General features: G+C 34.7%; 1 protein-coding gene across 1 annotated transcript in view; it reads right to left on the minus strand.

The window, feature by feature from the left end:
- PTCHD4 (patched domain containing 4) overlaps nt 1-26,492 on the minus strand; it is a 227,059-nt gene extending 200,567 nt beyond the window's left edge. The window contains exon 1 of the mRNA XM_045542141.1: nt 26,367-26,492. The gene's annotated coding sequence lies outside the window, so the exon portion shown is untranslated. The remainder of the gene's footprint in view (nt 1-26,366) is intronic.
- Between the last annotated feature and the right edge of the window lie 1,060 nt (nt 26,493-27,552).

Genomic DNA, 27,552 nt, shown 5'->3' on the forward strand with positions numbered 1-27,552 from the left:
CACAAAGATGACATGCTGCTTTGTACACACTAGATTTTTAAAGATTTAAATAAACTTTTTCTAATTTGGGAAGAAGTAGACCATACTTTATTTTAAAAGCACTTTTACATTTATTTTTGTTTTTTCTTCTTAAATCCAAGGGTGATTACAAGTCCATCAGTTTTGCCCTACAAAATAACTGAAGGATTTTTTGCACTTTTTTCTTTCCTCCTTGACTTTTTCCCTCCATTCATATCTTTCTTCCAAATATGAATTCTTTTTTTCTGAAATGTCCCTAACACAGCTTTCTTCAAATTACTCTAAAAAATATATATCTCTTTCTCCTGGATAAACCCAGTAGTATATTTTTCTCATAATGTTTGTTATGAAATTATGCATGTTTTCCAAAAACCTTGTGCTTACATTCAAATTGGGTTGTCGGTTACCAAACTTAGCTTGTGGTGGTGGTGGTGGTGTTACTGCATCCAAAGAGGAATCTGTTCCTTAAGGATGAGTTGCTCATTAATTATGATGCACAGTCCTGAACATGAAAATGAATATTCTTCCTTGACAAGGCAGTTCTTCCATCAAACCTTGACAAATTAAAGAATTTTATGCAGCTATTTCTTGAGCAGAAGTGGGCATCAGACTCACCACTTAAGAGGCATTCCAATGGGGAAGCAATAGGGCTATTGCCCTTTAGTGGAGCTCCGTATTATTGTGTTACCAGATATCAACATTCATATCACTGTAAAAAAATAGTAATAGAAGAGTACAATATTCCCTAGCTCTGGTGACAGTTGCCCTTTCCAAGTAAGCAGGAGAGAAAGAGAGATACAAGTAATGAGAAGGGGACCTTGGGGGGAGGTGTTGGAATAGCTAGTGTGTTCTGATCCAGTAGGGAGGAATATGTGACCACTGACATTGTTTAGAATGAAAACATATGGTGATGATAAAAAGAAGACCAGATTTTAGTCCATTTTATTATTATTTTTAAAATTTTCTACAACCAATGCTATTGCCTACACCTGGGTGGAGTGCTCTCACAGCTCCCCGCCCCCCTACCACCACCCCAACACGTTGTACACCATCGCTCCTAGGAGCTGCAACTGTGATTTCTGAGTAACTTCCCACCCAACATTACTGCATATTAATGAGGAGATCTGGGTGGAATTCGCAGTCAATGTGGGATCATAATGTGAAAGAACCAGGTGCTTTTCTTGTGTGATTTTAACCCCTTGTGATGATTGTTTTCCTCTTCAGAATGGTGTAGATATTGAGAGGAAAGACATGGAAAAGCCTGATTCCTGGTGTAACAGACTCTGCGTGTGACTTTATTTCAAATGGAGTTTTCTTGATGGAGAAAACAGATTTCTCCAGAAAAATGTAGTGAAATGGCATTAGACAACAGGAAAATCTCAGACTATTTGACATTCAAAAATTTGGTCTTCAGCCTGTCAAAAAAAGTGAAGAATTCTACTATGACCTTGGGAAATATTCAGCCTTTTAGACAGAAGAAGCAGTGCGAATAAAATGAGTTAATATTCAAATGGAAACATTTTTTTAAAAGTTCCATATGACTATTTGCATGTCACACATACACAATAACACATCTTCAGAAAACACATAGACTAAATACCTGGGGAATTCGTTATCTTGTTGATATAGGCAAAATCAGTAGACATTTATAGAAACTGTGATGAAACCCCTTTCTGTGAGACTTCATCTTTGCTGAGCAGCTGTAGAATTTAGTTCCATCTTTATTCCATTGTAATGAAGTAACCTATGTCTACTTCCTACGTAGACTGTAGGCTTTATGTGGACAACGCCTATGACTCTCCACAGTTGTACCCTCAGTTTCTAGCAAAATACCTGGGACATAATAACTGCATAATAGCACAATAACCACTTAATTCATTCTAAAATAGCTCTCCTAATGTAAGAGAAGTATAAAAGAGGAAGATAAGAGAAGTATAAATGTCACTAAGGATAAGACACAACAAACTACCTTTGATCTTGAGGTTTAATCCTTGTGATTGATGTTATGGGTCTCTATTCCTGTTTGCCTGATGTCCATTCTCCTTTTGTTCCCAAATATCTCTTTGTTTGGCTCTCCTAGATGCCCTGTCACCATCCTCAGAGCTTCTGGTATTAACAGATAATCTGGGTCTTGGGATACCTTTCCAGTTTTTAGCATTGTATGTTTCTGATGACTGTTTCTCTTCTTTTTGATTTTCAGGATCTAAACAAAGGTCATTGTAACTAGAGTATAAATTCAAGGGCAAGAGTAGCAAAAGATAAAGGAATGAGCAGGTGCAAGAATATAAAGAGGCTTGGAAATCAGGTTCATTAACACACTAACCAAAGACTTACTGAATAACCAAAATGTACAAAAACCCTCCTATGCAAGCTGGATGAAGTTGCTACTTTCACAGGGCACACACTGTAGGCTGGGTGGGGTTGAACAATGGGACTTCCTCCTCATAGCAATGTGGAGTCACTGAAGTGTTACAAGAACAAACTAAGTTTTTAAATACATGCAGTTCTGCTACACGGTAGAGAAGGAACTGCAGACTGCAAGAATGAAGGGTGGGTGGCCCTTTAGGAGCCTAATAAAAAGATTGGAGCCAATGGCAAGGGAAGCCTGGACCAAGGTAATAAGGATAGGGATGAGGAAAATGAAAGGATCTGAGAGTTACTTACAAGTAAGTGAAAACAGATATAATTTGGTGATGGATTAAATGTGGATGTATACATTAAAAATCAGTAGCATATCTCCTGAATTCACTTACAACCATAAGCATAAAAGCAATGAGAGTAACATTTCTGTTCTGTTGTAGGAGTAATGACAATGAAGTATGATAAAGATCTGGACACAGACAAATCTGGATTCAAATCCCTCAAATTCATACTTTGTCACCTTCTAGTAGTGTTATCTTGGCCAAGTTATTTAACCACTTTAGTCTCCTCATCTGTAAGGTGGTATAATAAAAACAAACACCTCATAGACTATCATGAGGAGTAAGTGGAATACTGAATGCATTTATTCAAATATATTAGCAGAAGTAGTGTGCATATTATATACAGTTATACAAGAATTACTCAGTGGGCTTCTTGCCTTCAAAATGCTTATCTAACATGAAAGGAAGTACATAATTACTTGAAAGTAAAACATAGATAATTGAATTAGATTACTTTGCATATATTTAATAGCCATACATAGGTATGTTTAGATATTATTTATATGATTGTAGACACTGAGAAGAGGACAGTTTGGGGAAAGAATTTTACAATTGTTGGCAGAGAAACTTAGCTATGCTGAATGTTTACTGTGTGCTAAATTATCAGGCTAATTACTTTATATTCATTATTTAATTCATTACGAAAGAACCCTGTGGCATAGAAATCATTATGCATTATTACAGATACTAGTTCTGAGGCTCAGAGCATTGGAAATTACTGGTGTTTGAAATTAGGCCTGCCTACTCCAAAGCCACTGTTCATTCTCATATTCAGGCTGCCGAGTGGAAGAATTTTCTGTGTTCTTCACATACTTTGGGTACTTTTTTGTTAAGAACAACTGTCTATCTCTTGACTTTCTCTTACTTTGCCTATTCATTATCCAGGAAAAATATTCTGCTGTCTGTGTCAGATTTGCCATAGAAAAAATACCTTGGCTTATAGATTTCTTTTTTCTTGATGGAAAGGGAGAGATTTTATGGCCAGCAAAATTTAGGAGTCTTCTCTTCAGGAAATGAATGTAAAGGGAAGAGATTAGAACATGAGAGTCAAAAGGAAAAATGTGGCTTACGAGATGTTGTTCTTAGGTCTTATAAAAATTCATTTAATCTATGCTTCTTTCATTTAAACTCTGGCCTATTTGGCCAAAGGAAGCAACATTAGTAATTAGTTCTACTCTCAATTCCTCAGTAATTTCTGTTTTGTGGATTGCAATGATTTCCTGATGAAAGGACAGTCTGCACCACATATTTTTTTCAAAGAATAAGCCATACCTACACACAAGTATGCATAATTCCATATTTTTATACTTTTATCAAAGTAAAATCAGGTAGCACATAAACCCCATAATGGAAAGTAGGACACCCTGCTCCACATCTTCCTACTCTCAGTCCCACTTTCAAGGGGCAATCCCTGTCTTTTTTTTTTTTTAGCCCTTTCTTTTTAAAAATTTCTCCATATGGCTAAACAATACTTACAGAACTCGATTTCAGTATTAACCACTTTAGACCAAAGTCTGTTTTATTGCTTCTTTAATGTTCCCACAAAATTAAATCAATTAGTTTTACAAAAATAGCTTTTAATTATAGTTCTCTTTAAGACATAATATATTTACATCATTAAAACATTAAAATGAGTGGAACCAATGATGACAAAAATATTTATTTATATTTATTATAATATAATTTAAGCACACAGTGGTTTTACTCTCATTTATTTAAACATCTCCCCTGTTGGTACATATTCAGCTTTGCTCCAAATTTCTGCCTTCATAAATGATCCTGAATAAACAAATGCTGTTAACTAAGTTTGAGCACACACATTCTTGATTTCCTGGGAAAAAAGTAATATAATTTCTGACACATTTGCACAGTTTTTTGTTTGTTTGTTTTTGTTTTTTAGCTTTGGAATTATATTGTTAAACTTCCTTCCAGAAAGTCTGCACCAAAGTATTTTTCCATTAAGTCAAGGATCGGCAAACTTTCTTTAAGGTGTCAAGTATTTTATGTTTATATAAACCCAGAGACACAATAGAGGATATATAGGTATTTATATAACAAGAGAAAAAACAAATTTCCATAAATTATTAAGTTAGAAAATTTAAAATACAATAATAATAAGAGAGTATAATTTTTGTAATACAAATTTTGGGAGGTAACAACATTTTACTAAATTGGATTTGTTTGACAGAATAACAGTCCTACATATATGTCCACATCCTCACTCTTGGATCCTTTGAGTACGTTATATGGCAAAAGGGACATTGCAGATATAATTAGGATTATAGAGGTTAAAATCAAGAGATTAGCCTGGTTTATTTAGGTGGACCTAATCTAATCACATGAGCCTTGAAAAGCAGAGAACTCTCAGGCTGGCATTGGAGACATGCAACAAAAGTTAGAGATGTTAGAAACACAAGAGACTTCGCCTGCCAGAGGTGGAAGGAGCACATGGAAGGAGTGAGAAAGAATGTGTGCAGTCCCTAGGAGCAAAGGTTGGCCCCTGGCTCATGGTCAACAAGGAAATGAAGGCATCAGGTCTACAACCACAAGGAACTGAATTTATTAAAAATCGGAGAAGTGGAATTGTCCCCAGAGCTTCCAGAGAGTAAAACAGCTTTGTTAATACCTTGATTTTTGCCTTGTTCTACTCTAAGCAGAGCACTCAGTTGAGCCATGTTGTACTCAGACTTCTGATCTACAAAACTGTTAGATAATAAATGGATGTTGTTTTAAGTGATTAAGTTTGTGGTAATTTGTTATAGCAATGATAAAAAAAAAAACAAAAAACCTCACACATTGGGAGTTTAAATTTAGGATTCTCTAGCATCAAAATTGATTGCAAATGTCCATTCTTAATATGGAATAAGATTTTGTGTATTTCATCTATGAAATATATTTTCACACAGGTGCTTACAACCTCTGATAACAATCTATAAGCACATAATGTAATTGAATATATTCACATCTTGGGAGGTATCTATATATTCTACTAGATTCTCCTTTTGATATTTGACTTTTAACGTGTGACCGCATTGCTGATAAATCACTGAATTGAAGGTTACATGGAAGTTCCTCCATTGCACAGCTAAATGGATTTTGAATATGGAAATTTTCTTTGCACTTTCATCATGGTCAGAAAAATACTTCTATAACTGTATTTTAGCTCAGAACTTTAGTTTAGCTCACTACCAATTTGTGTAAGAATGGCCATCTAGTTAATTGTTTTAACTTTCCACAGTACAAGGCATATAGAACATTTGATATTACTTGTGATTCAAACATTATCAATTTTTGTTGAAATGACTACTGAAATATACGTTTCACATATAAACAGTCTTTGTTTTTTTGAAATGTTCATTAAGAAATATTTGTCAAGTCTACAACAAAATCTAATTTTAAAACTTCCCAGTGTTTGCTAATAATGGTTGAGAGTAGTTCTCGTTCAGAAAAAATTTAATGTGGATCCCAAGCTCAAAATCAATCAATGGCTAAGGGCACAAGAATGAATGAAATTTACTGTTGGCACTATTGGTTCGGCAACTCATGATAGATTCAAATATTTTCTGCAATGTATCTGCTGACGAATAGTATAATGAATAACCATAGGCTTTAAACACCTTACATTTTCACAAACTTTGCAAATTTATAAGAAGTAAGCCTTTTTTTGCTTCACATATTTTACTACCATCAATTGTAAGACATCTTAGCATATTCTGCTTCAAGTAGTATTGAATTAGTGTTTTCTCAGCTTTTTTGAAAATGTCCTCACCTGTATTTGTTTTACACAGACTATAGTGGTTAATTGTCTAGACACTTCAAACTTCTCATTGACTTCTCTAATAAGTAGCAATTGACTGGTATCGATAACATCTGTGGACTCATCCAACCTCAAGGAAAACCACTCACATTTATTTGCCTTTTTTTTTTATACTATTGATATTGCTCCTATTGTTTTCAAGTCTTTGAAAAACTATTCTTGCTAAAAGTTGATAGTCTTAATTACATTCTCTGGCTACATTTCTTCAGTTGCTACAATCAGTCATGATGTCATAAAGTTAAGACCAGCAAATAGATTTCCTTGCCTGGCTGACAAGTGAGCTGCTGAGAAATTTAGTTGCAGCCTCATTTTTGCTTTTTATTTTTGTGAGAAATTCTGTTGTGATGAGATAATTCCATTTAAAATTTTCTACTTTTCTGACTGTTGTTTTCCTGTGAGTCAGACATGTGATGAATGCTGAGTCTGGTAATGTCAACATTTTATTCTTTTAGCACAGCTAGAGTGTCACTGCTGAAAAAACAAAATATTTTTTCATTTAATTTGACGGTAAAATAATCCACACTCCACTGTACCGTAAGACTGCAATATTCAGAGGCTGCTTTATTTTCTTCTTGTTTTGACATGACCTGCAATAGTAATAAAAAAAAATGTTGTGGTACAGCAATATCCATGGCACTAGAAATGCTGTGGAATTATAACTGTGTCACTGTGGTTTACAGTGGACCAAGCAGCAGTGCAAAGTAATGAGAGTGCAAATATGGTCTGTGTCACAGCTACTCAACTCTGCTGTTACGGCATGAAAGCAGCCATAGACAATGTATAAGCAAATGAGCATGGCTGTTTCTAACAACATTTTAATTATGGATGCTAACATTTGAATTTCGTATAATTTTCACATGCCCCAAATTATTATTTTTCTTTTAATTTTACTTCGACAATTTAAAAAGGAAAACACCATCCTAAGCTCATAATCCTTACACAAACAGCAATCTGGATTTGGTCTACCGGCTAAAGTTTGTAGACCTTAGCACTAGAAGAATATCCTTTAGAAAAAAATCAAAACTTTTCAAATAAACTTATACCACTAAATGCTTCCCATTCTGTCTTTTCTAATATACCTCAGTGGGAAATTGGGTATCGTATAGGTTAAAATGGAAAGACACATTCACTTATTTCTCAGAGCAAGTCTACTTACAAATGAACTAAGAATTCTATGTCTGCTATGAGTAGGGGACAGTAGAATGCTGTAAATGAAAAGTGGCATTTGCATTTTTCCTGTTATATTTTCTTATTTTAATGGAGGAAAAACTCAAGATTAATAAAGTGAGAACATCTGTGAATAAAAACATTACACATGTAAAAAGAAATGAAACATTTCCACCTGACTCTCTATGATTACTATGAATATTTTTTTATCATCTCACAAATGTTAAAATTTGGCCTGGCTTTTTTGTTATTCTTATTCGTTTCTGGAAAAAATATTAGGAAGAATCTCTTTCCACTAAGTCTTAAATTACTATTTGTTTTCAAAATTATAACCTAAATACCAAAGAGCTATTTGTTCCGAAGTAGACTTTAAGCAGAGACGGAGCAGCCTAGCATTTAAAACCCTGCAAGGAGAGCCAAAGTATCTGCTGCCAACTCCACTCCCATCACCTACTCATTGAGTCTCCCTTCCATCTTATGCCTACATGTTTTATCTATATAGAAATATGACACAGCATTTGTTTCAGGACAGGGCTAGCCACAGCCTAGAAAAATTGTGAAATAGACTTTGGTGTCAGTCCTTTTGTGACCGTTTCTGTTTCCCTCCTCTGATCTACCCAATACCTTCAGCAGTTTCAACACTGTCTTATATTTAGTACTTGCTGTTTTTTTTCCCTTATGACACATACTCAGACTAGTGCCTTTATGCTTTTAAGCAATAAAATGACAATTTTGATAAACCAAGTTATGTACTGTGCCATTTATTAATAAGCAATTATAATGTTAACGATGTTAATTATAATGATTAACATTCATGGGTTCCTTACTAGGAATCAGGACGTTTGTGTACACTGTCTTATTTAATCCTCACAGAAGTCTTAGGTGGGCAGTATTAATTTTTATAAGGGTTCTAGATGAATTAATCGAGGTCTCACAACCACTAGATGGCAGAGCCTGGATTCAAATCCAGATCTCTCTTGCCTAGTTATTTATTCTAAAGAGGAAGCTGATGAGACAAATGAAAAATTCATAACTATCTAAAAAGAATTAGCCTGCTATTACGTGAGCTATCATTTCCTTCAGCTTTCAGTTATGAGTTAGGCAGCTCAGATAAGGGTCAATTGTAATGTCTAGGTAACTCCAACCTCAGTGGAAGTATTATATGGTAGACTATATGTAGTAAAATTTCAGATAAAGCATATAATAATATGCAGAACATATTGACATGAAACAATTAACTTCTCGGTAGGAATATTGTTATTTTACATAGCCCAATTGGATACAATAAATTTAGAGTATAACTAACAATTATATTTTATTTCAAAAGTCAAGACAAATTTTTGAGTGGATATGCATGCTAGGTTACAAGGGAACTCAGGATAGCAAACCCCTTGCCATTTCTTGTAAGAAGTTTTATAGTATGACATCCAGTGTTTGGCTGATCTGATAAAACAGAAAACAAAACTCTGTATTTTTTTGAGGTCTTCACAGATAGCCTTTTAGTATGCTCTATTTGTAAGGGTGAATCTCCTCAGTAAGTATTAGTAAAATTGCCTCTCTTAGTAAAGTTTAGCAGCTCAACAAATAATGTTGATTTTATTTAAGAAAATCTATTTTATGAAAAAAGTTTTGAAATGGTTAAGTGATCTATAGTTTACAATAGTTCCTTTCTTCATAAAAACGCTCTGTTTAGTGACAATTGCTTGAGTGAAAGATGACAATGGAATAGAGCAAACAAAAGTTGTGCATGAATTGAACACTCCTAAATTTAGATGATTGTGTAAATGTGAATGTAAGTTATTGAACGTGACTTATTTTTGAAAACCTGTGATCTGAAAAACAGTAAAAATCCAGCTAAGTTTAATATATCCTGCAAGAATATCATTGGGGGGGTGGGTGGGAGAGGGCAAGGGCAATATACGTAACCTAAACTTTTATACCCCCATAATATGCTGAAATAAAAAAAAATAAAGATGACACACAAAGACAAAAAAAGAATATCATTAAGCATTTGAGGGACTGAAAGACTGTGGGTTTAGTATAGTGGAAATATACATTTTTCACAAACTCAAAATTACTTTTCTTTTCTTCCAGTAAGCTTTGCCCAAATCTCTGGTTTAAAGAGACATAGGTAATAATCACTCTGATGAAAACTTGCCCATGTTGGAGACAGAGGTATACCGATGTCATAACAGAGTGAGATCGTAGTACCAAAGCCAGAAATTCCCAAAATACTAATAGCAATTAAATAATTTAATAAGAATGATAGAAGAAGAATTTACAATGTGCTTATTCAAAGACAGACACAGTTTTAAGAATACTGTAAATCTTGTTTATTTAATGCTTTCCATAATATTGACCTCTGAGACTCTGGGAAGTTATGGTCACAGATTAAATGGTTAAACAGGTTTAAACCCTGTCAGTCTGTCTCCATAAGATGAAGAAAAATTACAACCAGCTATACCAATGTAGAACTTTATATTTTAACAGTTTTTAGTAGTTGGTGATAATATATGAACACATTTTAATGCATTTAATCCTATAGTCACTGTAATGACAACTAATCATTGCATTCATATAAGATATGCTTGAAGACCAATGATGAATATTTTGAAAACTAACAAAGATTATTGGTTTAATTCTGACACTCATCGACACAACCCCCATTATTGAATTACACTCTTATATATGATTTTGTAGTGTTTTCTGGTTCTTAAATGCAAATCTCCCTGATCAGCTCTTTAAGTAGAGTAGATATCTCAAACAGCAGGTTGAGAAAAACCTTTTCATTGTGACAGCATTCAGCGCATTTATCAGTTGCATTTCAAATTCTTATTCTCAAAGTCATGAATTGCAATCTTATGCTTCCCATATTGATTATGGCTTGTTAATTGTTCACATTCGCACTACCATGTAATTAGTTTGCCTCTTTTTTCATTTCTATTTGCTCTTTCTTTCTTTAATATTCTCCATCTGCCTTCTTTGAAACAGAGGTTTATTTTGGTGGAGGAGTTAATTTGATTGTATTTTTTTAATGTTTATCACTGTTTTTCTATAGTTTCTCAGAGCCATTTCACCAATTTAAGCCTTTATTACTAAATATGGACTTCAGTATATATTACTTTTTAATATATTAACCTTTGATTTAGTTAATTCAGAATGTATGCTATTATAAAATTTTATTATTGCCCGTTTAAAGTTCAGAGTAGGTGATATATTTAATGTTAGAAATTCCAAACTTAATTATGAAAAATATTAAGAAAATATGCATTCAGAAATGCATACAATTCTTATAGTCACTACCTATCTGCTATGTTTTGTGTCAGTCTTTATCAATTAACAATTGTCATTTTTACATGACCATTGGATGTTTGTCTGGAGGGAAGGTCACGAAAACATTGCTTCTTCATAGAAATAAGCTGCTATCAACTGGGAATTTTACTTAAGTAAAAGATAATTTATATTGTCTTTAATCCTCACAGCAACTCTGTCAAGCAGATATTTTGGTGCCATTTGGTAGCAACCTCATGGAGGTCATCCTGCTAATATCGGTGGCAGAATTTGAACTGAGCTCTGCCTGACTCCAAAGACTGATTTCTCTACACTAGGCTGGAAAAAAATCTCAGAAGAGGGAAAATTACTATTCTATGAGAAAGTCAGGCTGCCAAGGGCTGCTGAATCCCCCTTGCGGAAGACGGGCTACTCAATAATGCAGACAATAAATCATAATGTAGAATGAGCATCGGTAGGCAGCTGGATCCATAAATGTCCAAATCACTAAAAGAAGTCTTGTGCAATATTCATCAATTGTCTCACTTCAGTCTTGAGTTGATTGCTTCATTCTTGATGGGAAGTAAAGTCACAACAGTGTGTTCAGTCATCCTTAAGAAAGCATACTCCCACAGTACTTTTAAATATAGTCAATTTTTCACAACTTTAATTTACAGCAAAGTTTTCAGGTACACACTTATAAACAAGTAGATGGCATAACCACTTTTTCTACTACATTTTCCTTGAAAATCTTACAGTGAGTTATTTCTGACAGTGCCTGTTTTAGGACAGCTGACCATCTCCTAGGTCGATGGTCTCTAACAGTAAGGTTAATCTGGGCAAAATCATCATAATTTAGAATAAGTGAGGTGAGGGAGAATATAGATAAATAGAAATCTTTATATTTTAGCACATTTTGGTTACTTTAACCTTTTAAAATTTTCATAGCTCTTACTCTCCTTAACCTAAAACAAAACCACTGTTATTTTCATTATTCGACATCTTATGAAGGCAACAATAAAGATGAAATTATGCAAGGCGTGTTTGTAGTTTAGAGGGGTGGTACTCAATCAGTCAGTCAAGCATCATTGGGAAGCTTGTTAGATTCTCAGGCCCCATACCAGACTTTCTGAATCAGAATCTCCACAAAGATTCTGGGGTAGGGCCCTGCAATATATGTTATAAGTTTCCCAGATGATTATGAAGTGCACTAAAGTTCGAGGAACATTGTTATAAAGCATTGCTACTTAATATGAGGTCTTCAGACTGGCAGCGTCAGCATCACCTGAGTACACAACCTTGGACCACACCCCAGGCCTATTGAAGCAGAAATTATACTTTCTAAGTACTCACACCAAATAAAGACCTAGGTAAGATCTTACAGGACAATTAATTCTAACATATTCCATACATCTGTCTCCTGTCCTAAAATTGCTAATGTTCATCTACCCTGAACAAAAATGATTCTCTGAGTTCCATGGTTTTAATTCTAACTTTTCTATTCTATATTTGAAAAATTAAACCTAGAGAGGAATTTAAATAGGAATCCACTGATGGACTAAGTCTATTGGCCATGGTTCTTTATTATGCCCAGGCCGTGTGGTGGAATTCACACCAGCTCTTGCAGCGTTGGTATCCTACATCTTTACCACTGGCCTTGCCACATGCTAGATTATACGCTTTACCTCGTGGGCTAAAACACTGAAGCCTTCTGTCAATACGCAGCTAGGGGATTCATTACACCTCCATAAGTCCGTATCGAGAGGTATTAAGATAAGAGAATATTAAGATAATAAGCTGTGGTGAAAGAATCATTGGTCATGAGTCACAGGCCTGCTATTCAGTCCTGGAAAAGGTATGTATTAATTGTAATTTTTGATAGTCTGCTGACTATGCTAAGGCAAACTGAGAAAAATCAAATTACTAATTTATAAGTTGTCTTAAAATCCAAATCAATGATTAGACAATCATTTCAGTTACATAGGTAGCCAAGATGGGGCATCAGAAATGTTTGCATTCATGGGGCAGAAAGAGGCAAGGAAAGGTTCGGCACAAAGAGAAGTCCTTGGCAATACACTCTGCAGGCAGATGCCCAAGGGTACCAATTCTTCTCCTCCTGGGCATGGGAACAGGCCTTAGTAAGGCCACCAAGGCAAGATCCTTTCATAAATTCTTCTCTGTGAGCACTAGTGTTTGCATGTACTTGTTGTCACCTATCATGCTATCATGTATCATGATCTTCTTGTTTGAATCAGGAATGTGTGTGCTCTCCACTCACTATGATTTATGACTCTGCTTGTACAATTCTTATTATCTGTTTCCCATTTCTGGGGCTGTGTTGGGCACAGGCAGTGCTGGGGATGCCACTGACAGCAGCTATCCCCAGGCACAACAGATTTCCCTGGCATGCTTCACTGGATAAAAATAGTTTTTGGCACTAGCATAAAGCCTTTCATCCTTGAGTCTTAAATTATTTTAAAAACATTAATTCTTACAGAATTCCTGCAAGGCATATATTACAGAGTCACAGATTTATGGAGACTTGGAGATAAAAGAAACTTTAGAGATCATGTACTTCAAATCTTTTCCTTTTTCTGGTGAAGAATTGAAGTCCCAAAAGGTGAAGTGACTTGCCCAAGCAGTTCTCTTTTTAAAAATGTAAATTCAAGATAGTTAGGCAAATCACTGCAAGTTATAGGATGCACTTTTAATGATTATAGAAATTAAAATTTAAATTTTATTTCCTAACCTTGGAGGAAAGTTCACTTTATCTTTTCTGCAGGCAGAACTAAGAGTTGGGAGAATGTGCAGAGGTGGATTAGTAAAATGATGTGTCAGTAATGGGTGATAACTTAAAGTAGACCAAAGTAGTGTATTACTGAGCAGAAGACACAATGTTACTCCTACTCACTTGATTTCAAAGGATGGGATGGAAGAAATTGCTAGAAATAATCTTTATTAAATCTGACAACCTCTCCTCCCATTTTAAATCCTAGATGCAATTATCTTTTACAACTTTGTTACTCATTTTTCTCTCCTTCACATATTAATCATCTATCATTTGAAAAAAAGAAAAAAAAATTGGGAGGAAAAGAAGGACGACCTACTGGTCCATGAGTAGGGATGATGGGAAGCTCAACACAGAAGCTTCTGAGTCTGTTTGGAGAAGGGAGAATAATATTTATTAACCATCCCATGGGTGCAAGATATTTTCAAAGATTCAAAACTGCCATTTGAGAGCTTGCAAGCAGCTGGAAAATAGTCTTTTGCATACTTCACCTTACCAGAAAATTAATGGGGCTAAATGTGTTATGGTGGTGTAAATGACGTGTTGTGGGAGCACGTGGAAAGGAGACATGCATTTAAAACAGATGGATTAGGGAAGATTCAGAAAGGAATTCCAAGTGAGTCTAGAAAAAATGGTTGGAAAAAATAAGGCTGAAAGGGAAAGCGCATCCCAGATAAAAAGAAGTATATTCTATCCAAAGCATCATATTCTTTCTTTCCCTAAAAGACAAAGACAAATAGAAGAAAGTTCCAGGAAGGAATGACAGTATTATGGTGCAGGCAAAGGACTAATTTGTGAAGAAATAATGCCAGGAAATGAACATATGAATCATGACTAGTGACAATGAGAAGATTCCACTTGAGGGGACTTATTTGCAGTATTTTGGGAGAATTTTCTGCTGAGTTGTTGGATAAAGTGAAGAAAGGAAAGTTAGAGTTATATTACAGAGAAAATGAAAACATATTGAGATCAATTAGAAGACAAGGAAGTCAGCAAAGCTCCCACTGAATGCTGTGTAATACAATCAACTAAGAACTGCATTGACAGAAGTTTAAAAGACTTATGGATCTGACCAAGTCATAAAATGACTTTCCCTCTCTAAATTCTTGGGGTTAGCTTTTCAAATCCTCTTTTGCAAGAAACATGATTGAATCTAGAAATTTATATCTCAAAAGCCAACACAATGAAAGAATTCTGATTGATGGCCTAAGAATATGAGGAAGAGTTAGGATAATATGATAAATATGAGTTGATGGTGGTGGTATTTTAAGGTAACAGATAAATATGGTGTCTCCTTGAAATTGTAGCAGGTTATAGTAAGAAGTGACTTTAGGAATGATTGTTGATATGTACAACAGAATAAATGAGTATCAAAATAATTAGATTGAATAAAAAACTAAACCAAAAAAAAAAAAAAGAATACATATTATATGATTTTATTTATATAAAACTCCAGAAAAGGCAAACTAATCTGTAGGGATAGAAAAAAATATCAGGTTACTTGGAGATGGGGGCTGGGTAGGGTAGATTATATAGAGGCATGGCAAACTTTGGGGATTATGGACTTATTTGTTATCTTGATGTGTTGATAGTTTCATAGAGGTATACGTGTGTCGAGACTTACCAAATTGTATATGCCATATACATGCATTTTCTTGCATGTATATTTCAATAAAGTCCTTTTTTTTAAAAATATGGATGTCAGAAAATCTATTTGCACCAAGAATATATAGTAGTCTGAACAAACACATCCTAGTATAACACCTAAGAAAATATACCTATCTGACACAGGATATCTCTTCTTTCTGTGAAAAAGGAAAACTTATTCCATAGTAATTTTTTAATAGGGATACATCTCTGTGAAACATAGAGTATGATTAAAATTCATTGGTAGAATGGGAAAGGCCCTGTATCTTTTGTCAGGATGTCTGTTATCTGATGCCAGGTATGCCTTTGATTTATTCAGTGATTTTGAAACCTAATCTCATATTATCACCTGAAAAACGGGAATTAAAATATCTAGGTGAGACTTCACAGGCTTAAAAAAGAAAAAAATTCTTAGAAATATTTAGAATGTTTTTGTTAGTACTGTGCAAGTCTTTGGGGAATCAAAGATGAATGGAAAGTGGTCCTTTCTCTCTGGAAGCCTGTGTTAGATAGATAGATAGACAAATCAATTATCAGATAACCTAAATTTTATGATAATGTTATGAGCAGAATATAGCAGAGTGCAGAGGAATAAGGAACTAATTATCTAAGGGTGCAGGAAGTGACATTTCATTTAATTCTTGAAGAAGAAATAGTTTAGCAGATGGAGCAAGGAGTATAGAGATTGGATGTGGCAGACCTGCAAAGGCATAGGAACATAAGAGGACACAGTACATAGAGTTGTCTTGAAATTCGTTGTTCTTGGAAAAGAGGGCAAAAGTGGGAGGAAGTTGAGAGATGAATCTGAAGACAGTTTGGGGCCATATTGTGATGGGCCTTGTATGCTACTTAGGGGAATTTAAACATAAGGGAACAAAAAGAATTTCTAAATATTAAAGTGTATAATCAATATAAAACTAGTATTAATATACATTGCATTAGAAAAGTAAAAGTGAATGAATATACTAAAATAATCAATATAAATAGAATTCATTCATTAAATATTTGACTTTTACAATTGACAATTTTAGAGTTATATAAACAAAAATTGATACAGGAGTAAAACTAAAAATATCCATAATTGTATTTCCTACGAAAATGATGATTTTTTACAATGTAAATCTAGATAATTTTATGATAACTAGTTAAGTGACAATTATACTACTTTGTTATTTGAAAGTTTACCCTTTGGGTGGCCAAGGAAAGAGGCTCATTTGAGTCAAGGAGTTCAAGACCAGCCTGGGCAACATAGCAAGACCTTATTTACACAAAAAATTTTTAAAAATATCCAAGTATGGCAGCATGCACCTGTAGTCCTAGCCACTTAGGAGGCTGAAGTGGGAGGGTTGCTTGAGCCTAGGAGTTCGAGGTTACAGTGAGCCATGGTTGCACCATTGCACTCCAGCCTGGGCAACAAAGTGAGACCCTGTCTCTAAAAACAAACATACAAAAATGTTTAACATTAGTGTATTACCATGGATCAAAGATTCTTTTCTTAGAAAAATATTGACTAAATTTAGCTTCTTTTTAGGAAATAAAGACTTGTAAAATTTAAATGTGCTTGAAAAATGCAAGCACAGTTTTAAAAGTAATGATTATCAATGGCTTTTTATCAAGAATATAACTTACTAAAGAAAAATAAAATAATTAATAGATATTTTTTAATGTATACAGTAGAAAACTTTTATGTGGATGAATGCTTTTTCCTGAATGGTGTCAGTTGGTGTCTTTGTTTAGCCTTGAAATTTCTAAATATCCAATATTATATCTACTTTCTTAATAGCCTAAATCATTGCTGATGTTCCAATATGGACTCTGGTGTTGGGAAGATTAGAGTTTAGCACAGATCATGAGAGTTACTTGCTGGGTAATTTTAAGCAAGTTATTTAACTCTAACACTTAATTTCTTCATTGTTAAAGTAGAATAATAATAGTACTCAAATCATAGGGTTGTTGGAATGTTTGCATTAAGCAGTGATTCTAAAATATATAGCATAGTATTTGACATACAGTAAACTCTCAAAAAATTAGATATTATCATTTTTGTTATCTGGACGTGTTGGGGCTGAAAAGATCAGTGAGGGTCTAATTGTCCTTTTCCTGCTGGATCCGTGTAGCCCTGTGGTGAATGGAGAAAGCACCACACTGGAAATCAAGAAATCTAGTTCTTGACACAGCCCTGATATTAATGAGTTGTGTGACCTTGAAGTGGTAATATAATGACTCTGTTTTTTAGCTTTTTCCATCTATGCAATGAGGGAGCTGGGCCATCCATTGGATTTCAAAAATGTGTTTTGTGGAGTCTTAGAAATTCAGGGATTTTCCTGGTTGATCTTCACTGAATGAGATAAGAGGGGGAGACAAAGAGAGAGAGCATAACCATCTCTACCTTTGCTTCAACCAAAACATACCAATTTATGTTTTAGTTTTGAATCACCCAGGAGAACTTTGGTTTACATTTGAAAACCACTAGGTTTCACAATGTCTAAGGTTCCATTAGAGCCCTATAGTTTGAGTAATTCTAAGATCTGAATCATTAACAAAATCCAAAAATCTTTCATGAATATAGTCATGCTAAAGATGGTAATAATTGCATTTTTATTGTTAGGATGGGGAAATTCATATATATTAGAAATGTAATGTCTAACAGTTTTATGTTACTTATTTTAATCCTTATAAAAATCTTATAAAAGAGGCACTATTATCCCATCTTTAAGACAAGGAAACTGAAACTCAAAAAGTTTAAATCACGCCTTAGATAAATGATAGCTTTGGATTTTAAGTGCACATGTAGCCAACTCCAAATAGCATGCTCATTTCTTTACAATTAATAAACCACTAATGAAAAGGTCAATAATAGAGTAAGAAATATTTCAAGGTGCCATCCAACCTTCCTCTATAAAGTCGACCATGGGTCTCTGAATTATTGAATTCAGTAAGTTTTACTGACCAACTACGCTGTGTCTAGCAGCTTAGAAATGAGTGGGACAGAGCCCCTGCCCTCTGAGGGCTTATAATCTAGCCAAGAAGAAAGGCCCTTAATAGGGAGCTATTATAAGATCAGACAAGGGCCATAGTAAAGGATAGATTTGCTAGTTCAGTCCATCTGTAAATAGTCACAGCTCACCTTTCTGGATATATGTGAAATAGAATGAGTCTGGCCAAGCCCTGCCGCAGAAATGAGAAGGTACAAGTGTCCACCAATATCAATTTCAGAAGGAGAAGGTAGTAGAAAGTGGAGAATAAGTTACTTTAATCATTTAAGTTCTTACTAGTAGCTGAGTTCTTGTACATTATCTGTCAGGTCTCATGGCCTCAGTAAGAACAGTCCGTACCACTTTTTAAGGTTGCCAGCCACAAATCAACCCAAACAGACATTTTCAGACATCAGGAAAAGTCCAGGAGAAAACAACCACTGAGGATATCTTCAAGTATCATTAAAGTCATGGTTTCCCAATACAAAACAACTGCAGCAAGAACTGAAGTTCACATGCATGGCACAAAATAGCAAACATAGGAGTTACTTTAACTTCCAAGAAAAAAGTGAAAACTCAGAATAAATGGATGGAGGAAAGTAACTGGAATTTCCTGAACATGACATTGGTGTTTCCCTTGTCATAATTATGTTGATGTGTGATAATATCTATTGCTATTTGGTACTTGCAGAAAGACAATGATCTTTTCAACAGAAATTTTTTCTGGGTCTTATTAACTCTAGAGATGTTCCCATAGTATTTAAGTGGCTATGTGTAGAAGAATATTCAAATAATGGAAATAAGAATTTCCATCAAATCTAAGCTATAGTTAAATATTGAAAGTAAAATAAAGAATTATTCCATAAAATGAAGCCATGAAATTGCTCCATACACAGTATGTTGTATCTTATGTTTTTTTTGGAGACCTAAACACCTAGACACGGATTCCTTAAAATGACAAGCTCAGAACCTCTATAACAATTTGCTTCCTATTAAATAACATTTCAGCTATTTTTGCCTGGAATTGGTATGACAAAGAAGCTTATTTATCTTCCTTTCATTTGAGAAGCTGCTTCCTTCCTGGCAGTAATGAGGTTGGCATAGCTGATGCAGACCTGATCCAGATTACTAATGTGCACTTGGAGAGGGCTTTTCAAACCGCAGGATCTCTGGATAGTGGTCGCCAGCCTGCACAATTCCCGTCCTTAAAGGGACACCTGCTTCCAGAGTCAGCAGTTGTGAGGATGGATGGACAGGTGGTAAGGGCCTTCAAAGAAGCAGTCCTTCTAGACACTTCAGGAATTTCTACTCTTTCAGAACTTGGTATCAGGGCTGTGTGCTCTTTCTGCTTCACAGAGGAAACTCAAATCTGTTTATTTCTTTTCTCCTCCATGCCCTGGGTACAAGAGTTAGTTCCACAGGTTAACAGCAACATGATGAGATGCATATGAGAGGCAGGTTAGCTAAAAAGGAAAACCTTTGGAGTGAAAAATGTAGAAAATAAATCCTAAGCACAATCTCTACCAGTTATCTTAGAACTGGGCCAGGCATGGTGGCTCAGGCCTGTAATCCTAGCAGCGAGACCAACACGGGTGGATCGTTTGAGCTCAGGAGTTCAAAATCAGGCTGAGCAAGAGCGAGACCCCCTCTCTACTAAAAAATAGAAAGAAATTAGCTGGACAACTAAGAATATATAGGAAAAATTAGCCGGGCATGGTGGCACATGCCTGTGGTCCCAGCTACTCAGGAGGCTGAGGCAGAAGGATTGCTTGAGCTCAGGAGCTTGAGGTTGCTGTGAGCTAGGCTGATGCCACCGCACTCTGGCCAGGGTGACAGAGTGGGACTCTGCCTCACAAAAATAAATAAATAAATAAATAAAAAATAAAATAAAGAACTGATGGGGTGGCGGGAGTAACATTTACTTTCACCCATATTTTTTTTCACTACCTTACAAGCAACGTACTTGTGGATTTACAGCAAAGGGGATATAACTATGATTTATGGATAAGGATGCAGAGTCTCTAAGGTCACCGTTTCTCCCCTCACTTCATGTCTGATGCAAACCCCTTGGCCTCCCTGAGCTTTTAAGCTGTACTGTCAATAGAGCTTTATGAATTAGATATTCTGATACAGAACTTAAAATATAATTTGTTTATTCATAGACTTAATATGCCCCAGAGTTTTTAGGTACATGTTTACTATGCAAACAAATATCTACCATAAGTAGATTTTCTACTAACAACCTCACTGGAAATTCACCATAAGCAATTTCTGTTACTAGCCATATTAATGAAGCTCAATACCACATGCTGGGTTGATAATTTTCAATAGCAAGGTAAATCCAGGCAAAATTCCTATTATTCAGACTTAATGGGACAAGAAGAGCATAGTTAAAACAAATAATTGTTGATATATAACATATGAAATTGAAAACAAACTGAACCTTTTAGCTCTCAGGTGATATTAATGTGGCAATGGATGAAGGAATATAGAAACAGGCTAATGTTGTTGCATTTGGAATTGGATACAGATACAGAAAAAATTCAAAATATAAGGAGAAAAATCAACTCAAATGTATATTAAATTAACATATAAGTCACTAGGTAATAAATACAGATTTTAAAATGTCTAAACTAGTAGAGAAAATTAGATTGACCCAGAATCATTGAGACCTACTGGAAATATGATGTCTGTCTTTGCATTGTAATTCCTTCCTGGTCATTCCATTAACATGGTCTCTTCTTCCAGTCATGGTGACTCAACTCCCAAGCAACAATTATTGGTCTAACACAATCAAAATTGGGTACATCTGAATCCTTTCCTGCAATTTTATCTTACTTCCTGCAATTTTATCTTACTGAGGAAGAGATGAAAAGGATTCTTATATCCCCCTTGAGATTAAGAGTTATAAGAATATGAACCTTAAGCCATCACTATTCAAGGAGGAACTACATAGAGAAGAAGACTGAGAAAATGATGCTTTTCTTGCTTCAGCCTACACAGAAATACACATGTATATCATTTCTGATATTATTTTGAGTCATACATCTACCACCTGGAATAGAGAACCTGACCAAAAGCTTAAGAATAGAACAAATTAGGTAACAAGATTACCTGGTAAATTAAGAACCTAAAATATCTTATTGTGTTTAAGTTTCATTGTATCAAACAATTTTAAAAAATAATAAAATAAATAAAAAATACATCAAAAGTAATCAAAATAAATACGAAAGCTTAAATTTTTCTATGAGAGAGATAGCATTAGATTGAATATAAAAGTTAAACAGAGAAAACCAGAATAAGAGCAAATAGACAACTCAAACCTTACTTAAATGCTATTTGCAAGAGACACATCCCAAACAAAATGACACAAAGTTTAAAATGCAGGATGGAATAAAATTTATTTTTAAAGCAAAATTTATTTTTAAAAATGGGTGTGACAATATCAATATAAGAAAGAAATATAATTCTATGTGAAGATTATTTATTTGAATAAAGAGACTTATTTAATTATAACATAAGGTCCAATTTACTAGGAACTTATAAAACAGTCAGGAGCCTTTATTCTCCTAGCTGCATCACTTTAAAATATGCAAAGCAAGGCTAATGCAACATGTAAAGACTAGTAGAGACAACCATAATGAGAGATGTTCACACTTTCTCCAGAAATCATCAGATTAAGCTGATAGAACCATTATGTGAACGAACATGACTCATGGGATGTAGTCATAAAGCCACGCTATTTTTGCTTTTCAATGTCCTTTTACAATTGTTCGGTGAGGTTATTTCTTTCACTTTTCCCTGCTTTGGTATACTGGGTAACCTCATGAGTCACCATAAATGAATAATTCCTGTTTACAGTAATTTATCAGAGTCTCAATTCAGCCATTAAAATGCCCTGTCCTCTGTCATCATCAAAAACTCCAAACTTGATTTCAGGCATCTCCCCTTTCCCTGGTAGGTCCTGCTGTGGGCAAACATCTGAGGAAGGGAGGCTGGTTGGCTTTCTCTCTCTTTCCTCCCCTAGTTTTTTTATTCCTTCTCTCCTGCTGGCTAATTGGGCCTTCCAATTAGCTGGGGCAGGTGGGTGGAGGGATTGGGGGAGAGGTAATGCTGTCTCCCTGTACAGATCTGGTCCATGGCAATTTTAAGTCTTTTTCCCAACAAACTTTGGAAGAACAGTCTCCTTCTAAACTTCAGGTCATGACTTTGCTGCCACAGGGGCCACTAGAGGCAGTATGCTGTGCTTTAGCTTCAGTCTAGACTCAGACCCATCTACTCTACTGTCCCTGTAACTGCGGGGCACACAGGTTAAACTCCGAGTCATCACACCAAATCTCCTTTCTAGCAATGTGGGGTGGGGGCTAGCACACTCCCCACTCTTCTTTCTTGTGGGAGAAGGAGTGTGGTTGTGATCCCAGCAGAGTTCAATCCAGAGAAATGCTCTGCAACAATTTCTTCAAATGCAACTCTTGACACTTTAATATCCTAGATGTAAATGAGGGACTTAAGAGTTGCCTAATGATTCACAAATATCTCCTTTGAAAGTTCTTCATTGTACATTTGTCACTTCACCCTGAGAGGTAACTTCTAGTGTGCTGAGTTTCAGACCAAACTTCCATTTTACTGTCATTGTAGTATATAAGTAAAGATGGGAAGTATTTGAAAAACTATTTATTCTCTTATTCTCTCTCTCTCTCCAAGTTGGTTCTCAGAGAAACAATTTTAGTTTCATGCTCATTTATTAGAAAATGAAAAAAAATAATAGATCAAGGCTTTAATTTGAGATGTTAGAAAATAATTCCAAGAACATAGAGAGAGTAAATGGTAAATCTAGGCTTCATGATACAGAGAAAAACAACAACAAAAAGCTAAAAGGTCGATCTTTTGGAAAATATGCATGAATAAAATATAAAAAATGCTAGCAAGTCTGATTAATGGGAAAAAAGAATTCACTAATAATCAACATTAAAAAAAAGAAAAAGGATATAATTACAGATGGTAAGGAAGTAAAAATAAGAAGATAATACAATGTGCAAATTTGTACCAATATATTAATATTTGAAAATCTAACCATTTTCTCAGACAATGCAAGTGACAAAAATGACTGAAAACCAAGTAAAATACCTTCCTAAACCAAAAAATTAAAAACTAAAAAATATTCGAAGTATTGCTTTAAATGACATCTGTTTATCTTCTGAGTTCAAATTGTCATGTAAGGACCTTAAGATGTTTAATAATGTCTTTTGTTCAAGTTGTTTCAAAGTAAAGAATGAAGATGAAATCTCCCTTATTCATCACAACAGAACTATAACACCAGTAATACAGACTATCATAAAATCCTAATAACTGCCCAATGTCATATGTGAACATAAATACAATTTTTAAATCAGCACGTTAAATCCTTTATGGTATGAAAAGACTATTATAACATAACCAAGTATTTATCTTAGGGCTGTAAATATTATTTATCATTAAAAGGTTTCCTTTAGTAAGACTTGAAACTATAAAACACATAGAAGAAAACATAAGGCCTTCAGAATAATTTTTTGGATATCACACCAAAAGCTCAGGCAACAAAAGTAAAAATAAACAAGTGGGACTGCATCAAACTAGTACTAAAAAGTTTTTTCACAGTAAAGGAAACAACAAAATGAAAAGGCAGCCTACAGATTGGGAAAAAAATATTCACAACATTTTGGATTATATATCTGATAAGGGATTAGTATCCAAAATATATAAGAAACTCACATTACTCATTAGCAAAAAATGAAAAAAACAAAATGGACCAAGTGCCTAAATGGAAATTTTTTTTCCAAAGAAGGCATACAAATGACCAGCAAGTTTGTAAAAAAGTGCTCAACATTACTAATCATCAGGGAAATGCAAATCAAAACCACAATTAGGTATCATTTCACACCTGTTAGGGTGGTTATTATCAACAAAAGCAAGAGATAATTGAGAGTGTGGGGAAAAGGGAACCCTTGTACAGCATTTTTGGGAATGTAAACTGGTATAGCCATTACGAAAAATGACATGGAGTTCTATTTTTCCTCAAAAATTAAAAATAGAACTACCATATGACCCAGCACTGGCTGTATATCCAAAGAAAATGAAATCAGTATGTTGAAGAAGTATCTGTGCTTCCATGTATATTGCAGCATTATTTATAATAGCTAAGACAAGGAATCAACTGAAGTGTCTGTTGACAGATAAATGGATCTTAACAAATGTGGTTGTGTTTATATATATGTAATCAATATTATTCAGTCTTAAAAAGATGGAGATCCTGACATTTACGACAGCATGGATGAATCTGGGGGAACATTATGCTAAATGAAATAAGCCAGACACTGAAAGAAAAATACTACATAATCTCACTTATATGCAGAATTTTAAAAAATAGAATATAGAGAAACAGAGAGTAGAATAGTGGTTGCCAGGGGTGAGGTGGGATGGGGCAATGTAGGTCAAAGGATACAAAGTTGCAGTTATACAAAGATGAATAATCCTAGAGATCTAATGTACAGCATGAGGACTATAGTTAATAATAGTGTATTATATGCTTAAAATTTTCAGAGGGTAGAGTTTAGGTGCTCTTATCCCCTCGCTCCCCACACACACAGAAGGTAAGGTGATAGATACGTTAACTTACTTGACTGTAGTAATCATTTCACTATGTGTATGTATATCACAACATCATGTTGTATAACTTAAATATATGCAATAAAAATAATGTCTTTTAGTGTGTAATAAAAGTAGTATTTCAAACAATGGGTGGGGAATATGAAGGAAAAACTTCCCATTCAGTAAATGTAACAATTGGATATCTAGATGGGAAAAATGAATGTTATAATTATAGCCCTTATCATATACAAAAAGATATTTATGTAAGTTCAATATCTACATCTAGAAGTGGTTCACAGAATTGATAGAAAAAAAAAATGAGGCTATTTTGATTCCCCTGGAATAGAAAATGACCTCCTAACTTGCTATAAGCCCAGAGACCATAAAAGAAATGATTAAGAACTATGAATATTAAAATGTTCTGTAAAATGAGAGCTATTTTAAAGTAAAAAGACAAGCAACTTGATTGGAAGAAAATATTTGTATAAACATAAAATCAAAAATATATCTTGTTTCTAGATGAATAGGTAATGGAAAAAATATAACATATAAAAGATTCTTAACCATAGTATATTTTTAAAATGTTAATTTAAGAACAGACAAGCAACCCAATAAATAGCTGAGCAAACGATATGACAGGCAAGTCATAAGTAGAAATATTAATTGTGAATAAATATGAACGGACATGCTCAATCTCACAGGTAATTAGAGGAAAACATATTAAAACAATGGTGTGCTATTTCCTGCTTGGATGATTGGGGAAAAATGGGATAATCGTGAGTAATTGCAAGGGTCTGGGGAAACCTGCACTCTAATTGGAGAGTATGTGAATTGAGGCAGTTTTTTGGAGAGTTATCTGACTGAATCTACTAACTTCAAAAAATGCCTTTCTTTTCACTCAGTAGTTTCATGTCTAGAATCACTTACATGTGTGCACAAAGAAGGATGCTCAAGACTATCTATTTTGGCATTGTGGATAAATAGCAAAAAAAGAAAAAGAAAAAAATGGGGTACAATATATAATGTTCCATCATTAAAAGATGGTTAAAAAGTTTGTGTTATTGATTTATTTAATGAGGCACTATATGGAAAGCACTTAGAACAATGTCAGCACCTGTTAAGAACTGTATAAATGTTAGTTTGTTTTCCCCTCACCCTAGAATTGTAGGCTCTTGAAAGCAGTACATTTGTCTGCTTGATTCACTGTTGTATCCCCTGGGGCTAGCACAGAGGGGGTAGTCAGTAAAAATTTTTAGAATGACCCTTACGCAATGTTTCTTATTCTGTGCCTGCCCCTCTATATCTATTCTCTGTCCTGCTCTGAGTCCTGGCAGGCTGACCTGGGGTTCCCTCACCCTCTGGCTTTCTGTTTGGATTAGCTCACGGAGGCACGAACAGGATTGGAGAGTGAGAGGGTATTCTGGTATTTCTCCTCTGCTACTTCTCTGCCATCCTGTGGTTGGTAGTAGCTGGATCCCTCTTCCTATGGCCAGACTTCCCACTGGGTAGGTCTGGGCAAGCCTCCCACAGCGACAGCTCTCAGTGGGTTCCAGTAACAAAGAACAGTCTCTTCCTGTTTCCTCAGGCCTAGAGGTGGTAATTGCTTTTTTCTTTTGCTAGTACCCGGTGTTTCATCATCCCTTCCTGGTTCCCTTAACCCTGCCTAGGTTTCCTGTTAGAATCACAAGTGATACACAAACTGTGTAATACTGTGCGGCTATTAAATAGTGTGATGCAGAACTCTGTATGTACTGACATGAAAACCATCCCACAATAAATGTATTTGCTTTTAAAAAGCCCCCAAATAAACATATGCATCATTTATCCATAATACTCAAGATTTGCCATGTTTTAGTTTAATGTTATTTCCAACATTTACATATCTAAAATTCACAGTGAACTATAATAAAAAAGATTTGAATGTATAATACGTGTATTGAATGATACCTAATACTTGAACAGTTTATTGGTTTAAAAACAGCTTGAATTGTCAAAACGTATGTATGAGTGATAATCCTGGACAATCTTTGCCATTCCAGCAGTAATACTGTAACATCAGTGAAGCCCCCTTTTCAGGTTCCACATCCTCTGGCTGTATCACAAAGAACAAGGATTCCATGGCAACACAAAATGGCCAGTTGCATACCATTACCAAGCATCATGTCCTATATTTAGCACAATAGCACCATGCACTGTAATTTTTTCAATTATTATGACATGGTGTACAAACTGAAGATCAAAAGACAGACTATAAAGTTTTAGATAGTTTGTGTGATTAGAATGCAGATAAGATACTTTCTGCGATTTTTAAATGCCAGTATCAGTAGAAAGTGATATTGAAACACCAATGTAGGAATGATAACTACCTCTAGGTATGGACTTGGGATTGTTATAGGCACAGGGGAAAGTTACCTTTTCATTTTCTAAACTTCTGTATTATTGAAAAACAATTTGACAGTAAATCTATGTTCATTTTCTAATTATGTAAACACAATTAAATAAAATTTTATACAAATGAATGATGGGATTGTCTGACAAAAA

The sequence above is a fragment of the Lemur catta genome, chromosome 2, assembly GCF_020740605.2.
Source record: "Lemur catta isolate mLemCat1 chromosome 2, mLemCat1.pri, whole genome shotgun sequence".
NCBI lineage: Eukaryota > Metazoa > Chordata > Mammalia > Primates > Lemuridae > Lemur > Lemur catta.